Source organism: Nothoprocta perdicaria, unplaced genomic scaffold, assembly GCF_003342845.1.
Source record: "Nothoprocta perdicaria isolate Ctin4 unplaced genomic scaffold, notPer1 scaffold_306, whole genome shotgun sequence".
NCBI lineage: Eukaryota > Metazoa > Chordata > Aves > Tinamiformes > Tinamidae > Nothoprocta > Nothoprocta perdicaria.
Window position 1 is genome coordinate 439,767 of NW_020455540.1, and position 16,542 is coordinate 456,308.

A 16,542-nucleotide genomic window follows, 5' to 3' on the forward strand; every position below is an offset into this window, starting at 1 on the left:
CTGCGCTGCGAGCTCGCGCTCGGCAGCCACGGCCTCACGCGCAGCGGCCCATGTGGCAGGGCCGGGCAGGGGTGTCTGTGTGGACGCTGTGTCCGCCCGCGCCTTCCTGATGCCTGTCCCCCTGGTCAGCATGGAGGCACCTGCGCTCAGACACTCCGTGTTACCTGCCCAAGAGCTGCCGTCAGCTGCTGCGCCCAGCGCTGCCCCTGCCAGGGGAAGGAGCCTCCCGCCCACGTGTTCGAGCTCAACCTTCTCGGTCTTAAATGGGTCAGAACTGCTGTCTCTCTTTCCTCTGCGTCTGATCGCAGTAAATCACTGAGTGCAAGGGATCTAAGGTAGCAGCGGCCTCAATGTTTTATGTGCTTTCCCTGTTTCGTCCTATATTTAGGAGTGTTGCGTGTTTATGGTCGGGAGGCTGCGTGTGTCGGATCCCAGCCCGCAGTGCCCTTTTCTAGCAGGCGTGCAGAGCTGCTGCACGGCTGCCCACCAGCGGCAGAGGCGGAGGAACGTGGCACATCTCCGCTTCGGGCCAGCAAATAACCCTTTGGGGCTCTTGCTCACAGAACTCTGAAGTCAATGTATGAAGAGTGCCATCCTGAAACTATTACTGTGTGAAGAAATATGAAATACTCTGTTTAAATTGAAAACTAATGTGAATAAGCAGGAAAATATTAATAAGTAATATTATGCAACTAAGTACAATCTCTTGAGCCCTTGGGAGCATTAACAGCACGTTGCCAGCACGTAGCTCGCACGCCGTTGGAAGTTAAAAATGCTGTTTTGGGCAGGAAGCAGACAGTGGTTCCCACGTATCTGGGTAGGCGACAGTGCTTCGCTCTGCGGCGCCCCGTTAGACACAGTCTCCAGGTTCACCCCGGCCTGTGGTCCGAACAGGATCCCGGCTGCGCGGGGCGGCAGCGGCTCCGCGCGGTGCGCAGCGGCTGCCCCGGCCCCGCCATGAACGGGCCCCGCACACCCTGTGCGTCCGGGCCGGGAAGGCACCGTGCAGCCCCCGTGTCCTTCCCACTGGCACGTGGGCTCCTGTGGAGCAAACTCGGCGCTTCCCATCAGGGGAGGGGAGGGGAGGGGAGGAGAGGAGAGGAGAGGAGAGGGGCCACCAGGCGTTGAACCGAGCGCTCCTGGGACCTGCGTCCCCTGAACGGGCGGCCCTTGCTGCCTGCTCCTTCCCGCGTTGGCGCTCTCCGAGCCGCGCTATCTTCCGCAGGCTGCGGGGAGAGCCGAGTGGTGCTGGAGCGGGGAGCAGTCGCGGGCAGCCCTTGCCGTGGACGAGCACCGTGCGTGGAAGGGGCCGGAGCAGCCGGCTGCGCTGCGCTGCTCTCGCCCGCTGCTTGTCGCAGCCCTTGCAGTGCTGCAGAGGGAGCAGCCCCTTATTGCATGGGAAACTTCCTCCTGCGCGGAGTGTCTCTGGTTTAAATACCACCTGATATCCTTTCTGGCCTGCTAATGTAGGGTTGGCTCGGCTGAGGCCGTTGGAAGCCTGGCCTTGCCGGCAGGCGGCACCAACAGGTCCAGGCTATGCAGCGGGAGGCCAGCAAGCTGCTTGTGAGAGAAGGCCTAGCCCGGGGTGGCCATGGGGCTGCGGGCCCCCCGAGCCGCAGCAAGTCCTYGTGCAGTGAATAAGCGGAGTGGAGGGAGGCAGGGCCACTGCTCAGGGCCTTCAGCCACCCTTGCGTTAGCTCCTTGCCCCCACTGCAGAGCTGGGACGGGAGCCGCTCGGGAGGCCGCGGTGCCTCGGCAGCCGGGCACGGGGGAGCAGAGGCCTCGGAGGCCCCTGGTGCTCCCGAAGGCGGGAGTTGCTCCGCTCGCACGGCGCTGCGCTCACCACTGCCCCGCTGCTCGAGCCGCGCGGACCCGGCACGGAGCAGGTCCGCGGGGGCTGCGCGCCGCGATGCCTGCCCCGCTTCCGGAGGGAGCCCGCGTGCGCCCAGAGCCTGCTAATAACCGTTTTGTTACACGACAACTGCAGATCTGTTGAGGAATTTACCACGAAATGTGGTTGAGTAATAGGTGTTTTCCTTGGCCCCAAGAATAGGAAAGTATTGTCTGCCAAATGCTTAAAGTGCTGTGCATTCTTCTCCTGAATTTAGTTTTAAAGAAATGAGTGATTCGGCATAAAGAGACAGGTTAAGGTATAAATTATCCCCAATAGCTCTTATTTTAACGTTAAGAACTGCAGTTTTTCCAACAGCTCTGCTCTGACTTTCCGCAGCYCTTCCAGGCCGCTGGCGCTGGATGCTGTGAGCGCCCTAGTGCCGGCTGTGCCAGCGGAGCCGGAGCCGTGCGCTCCCCTCTGACGGCCACCCTGTCCTGCGGGTGCGCGCGCCGCTGCCTTCAGCTGCAGCTGCTGAACCAGAAGCTTTTAAAAACTGAAGCAGAAGCTTTTAAAAACTGAGCTACTTATTTTGCTTGGCCTTACGTATTTGCAACCAACTTAGCTGTTAGAATTCGAGCCTGGTTCTAAGTAAGAGCTTTCTGAAAAGCTTAGCCGTTATTTATAGACTTCGAAACACCGGGAAGTTTGTGTAACTGCAATGCACAGAATTGGCTAATTACGTTTCGGGTGTTGGAGCCCATGTCCTGTGACGTGGGAAGCCCGTTGGCGAGCGCTGGGCGCTGCCGGGCACCGCCGCAACGCGGAGCCGTCGTGGGCCTGCGCGGCCGGGAGCAGCGCCCAAACCGTGCTCGGGGGCGCGTGCGACGCCTCGAGGGGCGCTTGTCGTGCGGCTCCTCGGGGTGTCAACAGTGTTTCTTTGTCTGACTCGTGAAAAAACTCAGGCAATTTGAGCACCTTTGTGCTTTTAAATATTCCATATTTTACTGTCTTCTGGCTAGAGCATAATCTAAATCAACCATATACATCCGTATGCAGTGTCATTTGAAACTGTGCATTTGGGGCAAGAACTGGGCTGTTAATTCTCCATTATGTTGAAATACTTTGAGTATAGAGATCTTCAAATGAACACAAGGATAGTAGGGAAAAAGCCTGGAGAGTTTTCCTGTGAGTTATTGAAAATTCACCCTGGAATCAACGAGCGCTGGTGTCTGTAATGGAATGTCGTCATAGTCAAAGGAAAATCCGGTGGAGTCCGTGCAGACGTCCCGCTGCAGACGCCGCTCCSTGGCACAGTGCGAGGGCGACCTGGCCTGGCACGGCTGCCACCGGCCCACTGGAACAGGCTGCCCAGAGAGGTTGTGGAGTCTGCTTCTGTGGAGATGTTTAAAACCCGCTTGGACACAGCGCTGTGCCACGTGCTCTGGGTGACCCTGCGTGAGCAGGGGGTTGCACTAGATGGCCTCTGAGGTCCCTTCCAACCTTAAGCATTCTAGGATTCTATGATTCTATGAGCCTGGTGCCGCTGGGAGCACCTCCGTGACAGTGCCGCCCTGGGCTGCCGTGCCCGTGGGGAGCCCTTTGGGAAAGGCACATGAGAGAGCGCGGAAACCTGTACGGCCAGAGCCCGGCAGCGCCTGTTCCCAGTGCAGAGCTGCCTGCGGGGGCGGTTTGCACTCGGAGATAAGCACTGCTGACCGCTTCTGAGGAGCTGGTTGGGGACAGTCCCTGGCACGGGGCTGGAGCTGCTTCCCCTGCAGCCTGGGGCGCCCGGGCGGCGCCGCCTCGCCAGGCCCCTCGCAGGGAACGCGCGGACCTGGGGCGCCCGGCACGTGGGGATGCCTGCCGCTGGCCAGGACGCACGGTGAACAAGAACAGAAAGCAAAGCTCTGAGGGCCTGGAGCCCCCACACCAACATTGCCTGTTAGCTGATGTCTTCGCTCCGTGCTTTCAAGTACATCTTCACAGCAGAGCGTGAAAACATTTGGTATTACTGCCAAATTACTGCCTGTTTACAAATATTTCTCCAAAATTACTGGCTGCACAGGACTTGAAGTTGAATTGCACAGGAAAGGAGATGATTTGAAGTGACTTTAAAGCACGGTTTCAGGTGGACATTTTAAATATATTCATCAAGCAGGTTGCTTGGTAAGCAGGAACACTGGCGTGCTGTGACTTCGGAGGCTGTGTCGGGAGCAAGCCTGGCCTTCAGGTCTGCTCTCGCAGGCGCCGCCTTTGCTCAGCCTGCGAGCCCCACTTTGCCGTGCAGCCGTGGAGCGGGACCCCGTGGAACCGGGTGCTGTGGGGCCGTGGAGCGGGATGGTGTGGGGCTGTGTAGTGGGGTGCTGTGGGGCTGGGGAGCGGGATGCTGTGGGGCAGTGTAGCAGGATGCTGCGGGGCCCGGGAGCGGGATGCTGTGSGGCTAGGAAGCGGGATGCCGCTCCACGTGGTGCTGGCTCCCCACCGTGCGCACCTTGGCTCAGCTGCAGCGCCGCGGGGCAGCCCGTGCGGGCGCCGCCGCCTGCGCGTCGCACACGGAGCTCGCCGGCAGCTTTTGCTGTTCCCAGGCCCATGCTGCGTCTCCTGCACCCTGCCCCTGCCAGCCGCCTCCCTGTCCTCCCTCTCCCAGCCGGAAATGTGGGAATGCCGTCAGCATCGCAGGCTTMCAAGCGGGAACAGTTTGGAGGCTATTGGAGAAACAGTGTTAACTCCCTGCTAAGATGGGAAGCTCCTGAGTTGTTTTGATGAATATTTGGGTTCTGCTGCTGCTTCCCACTAATAGGGTACCGTGCTAATAAGTGCTAATAAGTAATGGGAAGCACAGAGCATTGAGCAATTTGCAGAGCAGTATTTTTTTGAATTTTGAAAAAAAAAAATTGAAAAATCGGTATAGTGCCTTCATGTAAACTTCAGCGCTTACTCTGACTTTAATTCAGTTATAGTAGCAATAGCTGTATTTATGTTCCTCTAATAATGAATTCAGCATGATGTTCTGTTTGTTCTTACAGTCATTCTACCCCCCYGTGATATTTATTTTCCACATAGATAAAGCACCTAGTAAGATGCACACTCAAATACTGACTAGTGTTTGTCGATAACTGTTGCATAGCTGGGTTCTGAAATTTAAGTGTCAGAGAACCACAGCTGAGAGGATCTCTGAATCTCTCTGAATTAATAGATGGATGATCTGAGTTGCTGGTATTTATTCTTCCCTGCAGGAGCCCCAAGTGCTCCCTGTAGTGCTGGAGGGAGCCATGGAGCAGCTCCTGCTCTTCCATGCATTTCCTTTCATTTCGGCTGAAGTTATCCTGCCTCTGCAGGGGGATTTTCACGTAGTTGGRTCCTTTCGACCTGCTAATCTGTATTCCTTAAAAGACAGGTTTCAGTTCAGTGTGTTGCTTGAAGACACGCTGGTCTGCTCGAGGCTGAGCACTCCCGTGGCGCACTGTCGTGCTCGGAGCTGGGCACCCGGGCGCGCTGCGGGCACAGRCATCATTCCCATCGCGCAGGCTGTCGCCTCGCCCGCGTGCCGGACAAGCACAAGTGCTCCGAGGATCACCTGTTCCGGCCGAGCGGTTCCCCTGGGCGCGGGAGGCGGCGCCGGGGCCTCGCGGGCTCTGCCGGGYGGTGCCTGGGTGGGCACCCTTCGCCCCTCGGGGCGAGCGGGGAGCGCGGCCGCCGCACACGCGGCCCTGCTCGTGCCCTGCGCTCGCCGCGGCAGCAACGCGGGCAGCGGCACCTGCCGGGGCGCCCGGTGGGTCCAATGGGGTGGGGAAGCCGCACGTGGGGCGGGGTGGTGCCCGGCGCAGCCCAGCTCGGGGCTCCCGGGCCTGGCGTGCGGAGCTGCGGCTTTCGGGAGCATCGGCTCCTTCTCTGTGCTGCGGAGAGGCAGAGGGAGCTGAGGGCCGGCGAAGCAAGGCAGGAGGTAACGGGTCCAGGTGGCACCTGGYGCACCCGCTGTGCCCTGCAGCCTGGGTGGTACTTGGGGTACCTGCTGTGCCCCGCGGCCTGACAGGGTGGCCCCGGGTGGCAGCCGAGGTGGCACTCGGAGCTCGGCGGGACAGAGCCGAGGGGCCGGCACTGGGATGGCCGCAAGGGGCGGCTGGAGGCACTGCCGCCGGGCGAGGCCTGCGTGGCTGGCGGGACGTGCGCCCCCATCCCATCCCATCCCAGGCCGTTCCTGGGGGCTGCYGGAGCTCGGGCGCCCCCCACCCGGGACCCACCTGGCCCCTCGTGCACGTGCAGGGGGTCCCGGCGGCGGCAGCAAGCGGCAGTGCTGAYGTTCGCATCGAACCGTCCCTGTCTGCCCTGCTGCAGCGCGTATCAATTTGAGCTGATTCGGGCAAATAGATTAGATGTCTTAGCAGTTTGTTATAATCGCTTTGTTTCAGGAAAAATACTTTGAATAGAAGTTGCTATTTTATCCACATTAAACAACAAATTTATATTGGGACTGCATGTGGCTGTGGAATTATGCTCCCATTAAATGTGACATCTTCTTTTGCAGTGACCCCTATGTGAAACTTTCTTTGTATGTAGCAGATGAGAACAGAGAACTCGCTCTGGTGCAGACAAAAACCATTAAAAAGGTAGGTGTACGGTTCAGTCTCACAGCTTTGGAGGCCCGGGGCTGCTGGGATGCGCCTCTGGGAAGCAGGGGACACCTGGTGCCTGGCGCRGACGTGCGGGAGCGCGTGCGTTGCATGCACGAGGGGCGGGCGGGGAGGCGGGCGGGAGAACCCCCGCGTGGGCAGCTTACCGTGACGTGTGGCATGTTGTGCGTCACGTGCAGCGCTCACCGCTCCGCTTCTCGGGGTTACGTTGTGAGGAAAGACGCTTCTGAAATGAGGGCCAAGAAACTGTATTTTAATTAGTGCTTGCTTGACTTTTAGCAAAAATGGTCAGTCTTCAAAACGATCCTGCTCAAAGTTTGATGTTTTCAAAATTGTTCCTCAATGCAGGCATTTAAAAGCGGGACCCAAATGGTGAAAGATAATGCCATAAGAAAAGCCCCAAAATGCACTGAAAATCCTTTCACTTGTAATTCGAAAGCTAAGCTTCCTTTAAAAAGAAATTTTGCAAAGTAGAACGGGGAGTACTGTTTTATTTGGAACACAAAATAGAAAGATCCTCTCTGAAAGTCGGAGCACCAGCTGTCATTTGTGTGCAAGTCGATGCCAGGTCCGGGGCCGTCAGGGACGCTCCGGGTGCTGAGAGACAAGCTGGCCGAGCAGCCCGTCCCCTGCGACRGGAGTGTGAACAGCGAGGAGCTGCCGAGCGGCCCCGCGCGGCTCGCACTCCGCGGGAAGGGGCCGCTCGCGGGCTGCACGGAGGGTCACACGCTCGCGGGCTGCACGGCCGCAGCGGCGCCTGGCTCGGGGCTGCCTCGTGGAAACGCGCACTTCTTCCCCTTCTTCGCCATACCCGCTTCAGAGGAGTTCTTCTTTTTTCCTTTTTTTTTTTTTTTTTTTTTTTTTTTTTGAATTCCTGGTGCTAAGGCTGTGATTTCATCTGTCAGTTCTTTAAAAGGTTATCCCATTCCCTCAAACTGACTGCTCTGGGCTCTTAAAGCTTCGCTTCTCCTTTGGTGGTGATAGCTCCTGTCTGCACACTGACTCCCGTCAGCTATTCGGCCTTTACTGTAATGTCAAGCATAATTTTCCATACCTAAATATGTTTTTTTTTTTCTCCCGTTTGAGCCTCATTACTTAGTAGCACCACTTCTTTCCTCGTTCCCTTTTTATTTATATGGTCGAAAAACCTCCTTCGTGCTTGTTTTGATATCCTGTGGAAGATCTAGCTCAGCTTGACTCTTGGCAGGTCTTTATCTCTGCGCTACTTGCCCTTTTTAGGCTGCAGCTCTTTTTGCTGATGGGTCTTTTTCGTTGTTGTTTCTCTGCGAGCATCCGCTATGAAGCAGTTATTCATCCATTTATTTCTGGAGTCTTTCTTCACACAAGCTTTTCTGCTTCGCCGGTGTTTCTCGCTGGCACTTTGGGAGCCGCTCTGCCCGCGCTGGGTGGCTGGAGACGGAGGAGCCGCTGCCTGGCTGCGGGTGCTTGTGCCGGGCTGCCTCGCGGACCGAGCGCTGCTGGGAAGGAGCAGTTTTGGGAAGGCAGCTTCCAGGYGCACGCGTTGTGGCAGTGCGGGCACGCGGCACCCTTGCTCGGCGGCGCCGAGGGAGCCTCGCGCCCAGGTTCCTGGCGCAGCAGCGCCCGTGTCCCGCTGCAGCTCCCGCTTGGGTCCCTTGAGTGTGCTGAACCACCGCGTGCTTTGTTCTGCCCATGTTTGATTCTGGTTAGTAAAGCAAAATTATGGTGCTCCTTGGACTTCTCAGAGGTTCGGAAAAATAAAGTACCTAAGCAAAGGAACCTTTTTTTTTTTTTTTTTAAATTTCCTTTTTCAATTCACATTATAAATCTGCCTTGATCTTTGTAGGCCTAAAATTGACCTTGTGGTTAAAATATGCATGAGTGTATATTTTTATAGTCTTGGTATAAATGAACATAGAGAATGAAATAATTTGGGGGTTGTTATTTCTATAGGTTCCTGGTGATTTGCCTTTTACTCATAGAACCATATTTATACTTGGCATCTATTCCAGGATCATCTGACTCAAATACTCTCCCACCCTGGGTTTGCTCAATAGAGAAGTTCTAAATCACGGTGACAGTAGTTTTATTTGGTGCGTTTGTTAGGACAAGCTTCTCTCTCCTCTAAGGACGTTTTTAACGATGTGCATGCCCGTTTTGGTGCCTGCAGACTGCCAAGCCCRAGGAGACTTTAACGTGTGAAAATGTTCATTTCTTTTTACAGACTCTGAATCCAAAATGGAATGAAGAATTTTACTTTAGAGTAAGTTTCCCTTTATATGCAATGAATCATTGTTGTAAAATGTACAATTAATCATACTATATTTCATATCATTGGGAAGAAGTTTATTTTCTTATTCCGCATTAGTATAGTTTTATAAAATATGCCCCTGTCTCAGTGTCAGTGCCCCTCAAGCCTCTGTCTGTAGCGACTGAAGAGTAAGTAGAGACAGTCAGGGGGTTAATAGAGAGATGGATTATTACACAACGTAGTGAGATTTTAGTGTAAGTTTTGATCAGTGCATTTGAACAATTAACAAGTCTTTGCACTGSAGCATGCGATTTTAGCAGAGCGTGTTTGCTGTGGTTCCCAACTGCTCATGTAATGTGAAAAAATAATAAMTGTTTGTTTGCAAACACTGTGAAATTTAACCTATTGTGGGAAAAAGAAAGAAGTATAAAGATAGAGGAAGAAGATGGAAAAAGTAATTTCTCATGACTTTTATCTTGCTTGACAAATAGAATAAAAGAAATAAAAGTATTTCTTTTTCTTGTAGTTAATTTTTACCTTTTAATATTTTAAAGTAAAAATTACAAAAGATCAGCTAAAACAACATAACAAAGTTTAAAGTAGTAGATGGACATTTTCTCAGGAAAAAAAAAGAATATTTAAGTATCTGAAAATGGAGAAAGATGGATTGAAATAGTAATTATCAGAAGAGGCAGAATAGATTTAGGACATAGAAGAGAATAGGTCAAAACCAACATTGTTCTKTAGTTTGTGGAAATGTTTTTCCAAGGGAGTTTCCAGGGAGTTAATAACCAGCCAGCTGCAGCTTTCACTAAGGGAGGTTAGGTAAAATTTCAGTAGTTTTAAAATTTAATCTTAAACAGCTGCTCGAGAACAGGCCTTGTCTTTGTGGTGTGTTGYGAGCAGTAGCTGCGACGGTTGTTTAGGGAGGGCAGCAGTTGACTATCCGGATTATATTTTTGTGGGAACTATTGAAATTGCTGTATTCTTGTTAATACACTGCTTTGGGGGTTTTAAATCAAGTTTTTAAGCGTGGACAGAGTAGCTTTTAAAGGTCCTGTGAGCAGTTAATATGAGTGTGAGTCAGTGAAATCCTTCTSACCCAGTTGAGTGCTGTGTTCTGGAGCACTCTGACCAGCACTGGAGGAGAGGGCAGGCAGCGGTGCCCGGGGGCTGCGCAGCAGGTGCGGGGACATGGGGTGGGCAGCGGTGCCCACGGCGCCACGCGGCGGGTGCAGCGACATGGGGCGGGCAGCGGTGCCCGGGGGCCGTGCGGCGGACGCGGGGAGTTGGGGCAGGCAGCGGTGCCCGGGGGCCGTGCGGCGGACGCGGGGAGTTGGGGCGGGCAGCAGTGCCCAGGGGCCGTGCGGCAGGCGCGGGGAGTTGGCGCAGGCAGCGGTGCCCGGGGGCTGCGCGGCGGACGCGGGGAGTTGGGGCGGGCAGCAGTGCCCAGGGGCCGCGCGGCGGGTGCGGGGACACGGGGTGGGCAGCGGTGCCCGCAGCCTCACGGGCCACCCTGCGGCACCGCAGTGCCCACCCGGGCAGGGTGCATCCTTGTGTGCAGGGCCCAGAGCCACGGGTGTTTCCAGAGAAGGGCAGAGCGGAGCTGTTAGGCTGGTCCTGCTCACACAGACACAGACCTGGCGTGCCCTCRTGCTTGCCGTGCTCTAGCCATGCACTGCCTAGCGCTTGTTGTGGTCATTGCAAAGTCGCTGAACCCAAAGTGACGTTTTCTTGCCTGGGTTTTTTGCAGGTGAACCCAACCAATCATCGCCTCCTCTTCGAAGTGTTTGATGAGAACAGACTGGTGAGTGCTGGCCTCGGTGTGCTGCAAATCAGGGGGCTCTGGGTAACGGGCGCCTCTTCAAGGTTTCTTGTGTGCCCGTCTGTAAGTCAGCGTGCTGGGGAATGGGGATGCCACACAACAGCACCAAACGCTACAGAGCTAGCACCAAAATACTGCCCTGCTGGGTAGTGCCGACAGGGACGGCCGTTGTTAAACCYGTGTCCTTGGCGGTGCCGCCTCCCCGGGCCCCTCGTGTACCGCCCACAGGCAGTGTCAGGCTTTGGGCTGGGTGCAAAGCCGCTGCCTCCCGCACCGGCCGTGCTGCGGAGCAGAGCTGTGTGCCGCACCCCGCATGCGGCCTGCGCGGGGAGCTGGACGGGACGCGCGCCGCGCTCCCAGGGCCAGGGTCCTGCCCGGCCCTTCCCGCCTTACTGCTCCTTGCTTTCGGTGTGGTTACCTAGGAAAGGTTTTCACATGGGTGTGCGTGAAGCAAGCAACCCCATCGCTGTCAACAGAGGAGGTTACATATATTACAGCAGTGCTGTCCTGGGAGTATGACTTTTGGCCACTTTTCTCTTCTGAAAATGTCAGTACCTCTGTGTTATTTATGGATTAAGAAGTGCAACTTTTTACTTGAGTGCAGTGCTTTCTCTGCTGGGCTTGCTGGCCTCGTGAAATTGAGGATGTGGGACAGTGTGTGCTAGGGTCAGCACGCGTGTCCATGGAGGAGGAGGAGGCTCGCAATGGGCTGTCTCGACAGGACAGCACATTGTCATCAGAACTCGTGTGGTTTGAAGCAGGTCTCTTTGTTTCTTCCCTACACCTTGAATGACCAAAGTGACCCCCTTCACCCCCCTCTCCCGCAGGGAAAATGGAGATTGTTGGCTGCAAGCGTGAGGCTCGGTGCGGAGGGAGGCGGGTTCCCCACAGCGCGTTCTAAGGCAGAGCAGCCACAGCAGAGCTCGCTGTGCTCGCTGTGCTCACTGTASTCGCTGCGCGAGAGCGCACACCAGCTCCCGGAGCGGAGGGCAGCGGGCGCCGCTGGGGCCGGCGCTGCCTTCAGGGCCGCGAGCCGTTCGCAGCGCAGTCCTGTGGCCCCGAGAGCCCGCGTGGCTGCGGGCGCTGCAGCGGCCGTGGCTGTGGCCGTGCCGAGCGGGCACACACGGTGCTGGGTGCGCGGGGCGGGCGTGCGGCTGCGCAGGCGCCCGCTGGGCTCTGCCGCTCTGCCCGCGGTGCTGGCGGGCGGGCGCGGGGCCGAGCGAGGCTCGCGCTGGCGGGCGGCCAGCTCCGCGCTGCGCTCTGCACGCCGCCCGGGACAGACGAGCGYGCAGGAGCCAGCGGCGCCCGGCCCCGCTTCCCACTCAGCTTTGCTGCCTGCGCAAACGAGAAAGGAAACTTTGTGCCCTGGCACCCTGCGTGTTTCACCGGCACCCATTCCAGGGAGGCTGCGCTGCGCCACGGGAGCCTGTGGCGTTTTGGAGGACAGCGTGGGGTAGGTCACGGGGCGCCTGCGAGGGAGACTTTGCAGGGGCACGAGGCGGCCGCCGCGGTGCGAGGGGAGTGTGCCCGCGTGCTGGCCCGGTCTCCCYGCACAGTGCAAGAGCTGCAGCGGCTGGCGGGGTCTTTCTGCCGTGCCTGCCCGCGCGCTGCTGGGGCGCTCGCCGCGGGGCCGCCTGCGCGCGGCCGCTCGCGCCTGATGGAAAAGCAGCAGCTGGGGAGGTGCTGTTCCAGGCTGCGGCGGCAGCGCAGACCCCGCCGGCCTGCGCTGGAGGGGAAGCGGCCACGTGACGCCCGCCGTCCTACCCCTGCCGGGGCGCGCGGAGCTGCTCGCTCCTACCCAATCATGCCTGGAATGCCGCTCGCCACTCGGGCTATTTCTGCTATCCGTCGCTGCCCGCGCCGCAGTGCCGCCGGCTCGGCAGATGGGAGGCCGCTCCCCCCCTCAGGCTCCTCGCTGCCGCGCGGCCTCCCCGCAGCCATGGCCCACCGGCTGCGCCTGCACTTCGGCGCCAGCCGCAGCAACACGGCGCCCGAGTCCGAGGTGCTGGAGCGGGACAGGGAGGACGACTTCTTCACAGCCTTCCACACGCTGCCGCGGCGCAGCGGCCCCCACGCGCTGTCGCGGCGCAGCGGCGRCGGCGACGAGGACCTGCAGGAGGCGAGCTCCCTCAAGCGCAGCACGTCCATGTTCATCCCGCCGCTGCAGGCGGGCCCRGAGGCGCGTCCCACCAGGAGCTCCTCGGTGCACATCTCGCTGCAGCGCGCCGACGCGGCCGGCACCCCTGTGGACACGGCCCCAGAGCGCCGCTCGCCGCCGAGCTCGCCCCCGCGGCCGGCGCCGCGCCTCAACGGCAGTGCCTGCGCCCGCGGCGTGAGGGGCCCACAGCGCAACTCCAGCACCGAGGCGCCCCCGCCGCGGCCCCCCGAGGCGCCCGAGCCACGCCGCTGGTCCCTGCAGCACGTGCCCGACGCGCCAGCCGCCGCCAGCAAGAACATCCTCGTGCTGCAGCTGCAGCAGCCGCCGGGCAGCCCCAGCATGGGTGCCACGGGCGACCTCGCCTTCRGTCCCACCGGCACCAAGGGCGACCGGCTGGTGAGGTACCCGCGCATCCGGCTGGAGAGGAGCGCGTCCCACCCTGTGCCACGGCCCGCGGACGAGCCACAGGCGTCCGCGGCGGACGCGCCGGGAAGCGGCCCGGCAGAGCGACTGGCCCAGGGCCAGGGATGCTTGTTCAAGATCCGACCGGACCAGCACTCAAGGCAGCAGCACTTCCGAATCCTGGTGACGCGCGGTCCCGAGGAGCAGGCGCGGGGCGCCCCAGCTGCCGCTGCGCCCGGCACCGCCGCGGTGAGTACACGAGGTGCAGAGCGCGCTGCCGCAGCCCCCGCGCTCGCCGTGCCCCTGCGCCCGGCACAGCCTCCCATGCCCGCGTGCTGCCTGACCCGGAGTTACACCAGCCTGAAAGAGCTCGGCGGAGCAGAGCGGGCGAGCGCGGCCGGCTGCACTGCAGCTCCACACGGCCCTGCTGCGGCAGCCTGCGCTCCCCGTGTGAAAGCACCGCCGTGGTGCCCGCTAACGGCGCAACCMCCGGGCACCCCTGCGCAGCGCAGCCCAGGCTAGCTGCGCCCGGCCCTGCCTGCTTGGTGTCTGAGCTGCCACAAACGTGGGGGAATTTCTTACAAAAACTGGGAAACGCTGCTTTTGCTTTGGACCTTCCGTAAACTAAAGCTGTGCTCCAGATTTTCCGAGTGCGCAGGTCCCGCTCAGGCAGTGTGCGCGAGTCTTGGCACGGGCACATAAACCCTCTGCTCATTTGTCTTGGCTCCGATTTTGCACCAGGATGGCAAAGTTCCTCCTCCAGGGCTCACTCCTGTAATGGCAGAGCCGCYGTGTTTTGTTTTCAAGGTGTTTTGGAAGAGTCCCCGCTGGGCCGAGCCGCAGGGCCYGGGCACGGGGCCTGCCCGGTGCAAGGCCGGGCGAAGGGCCGTGTGTCGCACTGCAGCTTCCAGCGCCTCGGAGCCCCGGCCCCCAGCAGATCCCTGTGCRGGGGGTTGCAAAACGCCCTCTCGCTCAGAGGTGAAAAGTAAAAAGAGGCGAAACGCAGCCTGTRTCCTGCCAAGGGAACGTGCTCCGTGTCAGCCCACCCCAGCCGGAGCGCCTTTGCTGCCAGCCGGGAGCTTTGCCGGCAAATCCGGAATGCGGGAACCTTGAAGGTCTCTTTCCCTCACTTGGATTTCAGGCCTCGAGCACAGTGCATTAGTGCTGCACCGCTCTGTCCYCTCCACGCAGGAAGAGCCCTGTGCCCCGTTCTCCTTTCGGTTACTTTCTGTGCGTGTGGTCCTTGGCCGAGTGTGTCTAGTCTGGGCTCGGAGTCCTGCGGAGACGCGAGGGGCGCCGGCTGTGGCCTCTGGGGCGAGGGGGGCTGCGGGGCCGGCCCCAGCAGGCGCCTCTCCCTGGCCCCGCTCACAGTCAGGGTGCTGYGGTGCCCAGGGGCACGGATGGGACAGCTCAGGCCGTGGCTGAGCCCCCGCGCAGGCGGTGCTGCTCGCCCGCCCGCACTGCTGCTCCGTTAGTGCTGTTCGCTCTGYCCCCGGCACCCACCGCTCACCCAAGCGGGGCAGGCGCTTGGCACGAGGGCGGCTGCTGCCGCAGCGCCCTGGGGCTCGGCAGCGCGGCCGGGCCGCCCTGCGCCTGGGCCTGGCAGCGCCGGCCCGCGCGGAGCAGCTGCTGCCGCCCTATTTATTCGCGCGGCGCCGGCTGGCCACGGCCCGTGACCTTTGCTGGGCTCCCGCCGCGCGCAGCAGCGCGGGCCGCAGGATGTGTTTCATTACTGGCACTTACAAAGCAGTCAGCAAAAGGGGAGCTCGCGCCCCGCCGGCAGCGACGTGCGGGAGCTGCTGGCATGGCACGGGCGGGCAGGGGGCTCGGACTGCGGCTGCGTGCACGGACACGGCGTTGGCCGCTCCGCAGCTCCCACAGCGCGCAGGGCTGTGCCGGCCCTGCCTTTCCTCCCATCCTGAGCGCCGGCGCTCGCTGCACGCCCCTTCTCTGCCGGGTCTGCCTCTGCTGCGGGTGAGAGGGTTTGCACCAAGAGGGCAGTCCCTTGGAAAAGCCGTGCCTGCAGGCCCCTGTGCAACCCCGTCTTCATGTGTTACCTCACGCCCGGGGAGTTGAGTGCTCCCCATTTTGCCGATGGTGTTGGATATCATTTATTTGTGGATTTGATGCAGAAGGAAGTGCTGTTAGCGAGGATGCTGATCCGCAGGGAGCCCGTGCTGCTGGTGCCCAGCCACGTTGCTGGGGTCGTGCCTGGCGGCTGTGCCTGTCGAAAGGTSCCACGTCTCTGCCCTGCGCGCGGCGAGAGCCGCCTTGTAACGAAGTCAACGGTCGTGGTGCCTGTTCCCACCAGCAGAGCTCTGCTGCAGTTCTCCTCCCGCGGCTCCGTGTGGGGTTGATACTGCGTASGGGGCACTTCAGGCTCGGGAATGGGCAGGGAATTCTCACCGAAAGGCCCAGGTAGCCGATACGGAGCACGAGAACACACAGAGCCGTTGTTGGAGCAGGGGTGCAAGCTGGTGAGGGTCGTGGCTGCCCTCACCATCCCCGCTCCCGTCGACACAGAGAGGGCACGGGGCATCTCTGTTGGACTTGGCAGGTCTTGGTTGAGAGGAGTGGCAGGTATTGGCGACAGAGGCGCCCCTTTGAGTAGAACGTGGCCATGGCTGGCTACAGGCAGGTGTGTGCCGTGCCATGCAGGCGGTTCGAGTGCCCGCTGTGTGTGCCCTGCTCTGTGCCCTGCTCGCCCCGCGCTGCTGGGCCCTCCTTACCCACTTGCCCTGCACTGCCCAGCCCTACTCGCATCGCGCTGCTAGACCACACTCTCCCCGCACTGTCAGGCCCCGCTCGCCCGCTTGCGCTCCCAGCCGGGCGCGGTGTCGCAGGAGGAGGTGCCCGCCTTGCGGGTGTCCGGGCTCGCGCTGACCACGGTGCCGCTGGGCGCGTGTGCACTGCGCATGCGCATGCTCCCATGTGCAGCGCTGTGAAGCTGCTGCTATGCGGCCAGCACCACCTCGGCCGTGCCCGGGCTGCGCCACGGGGCCCTCCCCGCGGGCCAGGGCGCCCGAGCTGGGTTGGAGCACGCCACGCGCCCCACCAGCCACGGGAAGGGTGACGGAGGCATGGATGCGCCCTGCGCTGTTACCAGAATGGTTTGTCTGGTAGCAGGCAGTTTGGGTTAACGTGGAGTTCACTCCTAGCCTGAAGAGTTTGTTCTTTTGTACGTGAGGTGCTCCAGTTGGGCTAAGACAGTCCCTGYAAAGGCTTTTCTCTGAGGCTGAGATGTAATCTAAGGCAAATTCCGGACAGGCCTTTTCCGAGGTGGCCCTGKGCAGTGAAGCGCCGTGTGTTGCTGGTGGCCACCCCAGAGCTCAGGGGTGTCACTGGTGCAGCCGTGCGCTTTGAGGCTGCCCAGCGCAGAGCAGCAAGGCTACAGCCTGCACAGCACCGTGGTGCCACTGCCCTGCAGCTGCTCGCTGCGCTGCACTGTGCCTCGCTGCGCCT

General features: G+C 59.8%; 1 protein-coding gene across 3 annotated transcripts in view; it reads left to right on the plus strand.

Moving 5' to 3' along the window:
* NEDD4L (neural precursor cell expressed, developmentally down-regulated 4-like, E3 ubiquitin protein ligase) overlaps positions 1–16,542 on the plus strand; it is an 80,505-nt gene that overhangs the window by 6,148 nt on the left and 57,815 nt on the right. For all 3 annotated transcript variants that reach the window (XM_026042505.1, XM_026042507.1, XM_026042508.1), the window contains exons 2-4: positions 6,360–6,441; positions 8,669–8,707; positions 10,449–10,502. The gene's annotated coding sequence lies outside the window, so the exon portion shown is untranslated. The remainder of the gene's footprint in view (positions 1–6,359; positions 6,442–8,668; positions 8,708–10,448; positions 10,503–16,542) is intronic.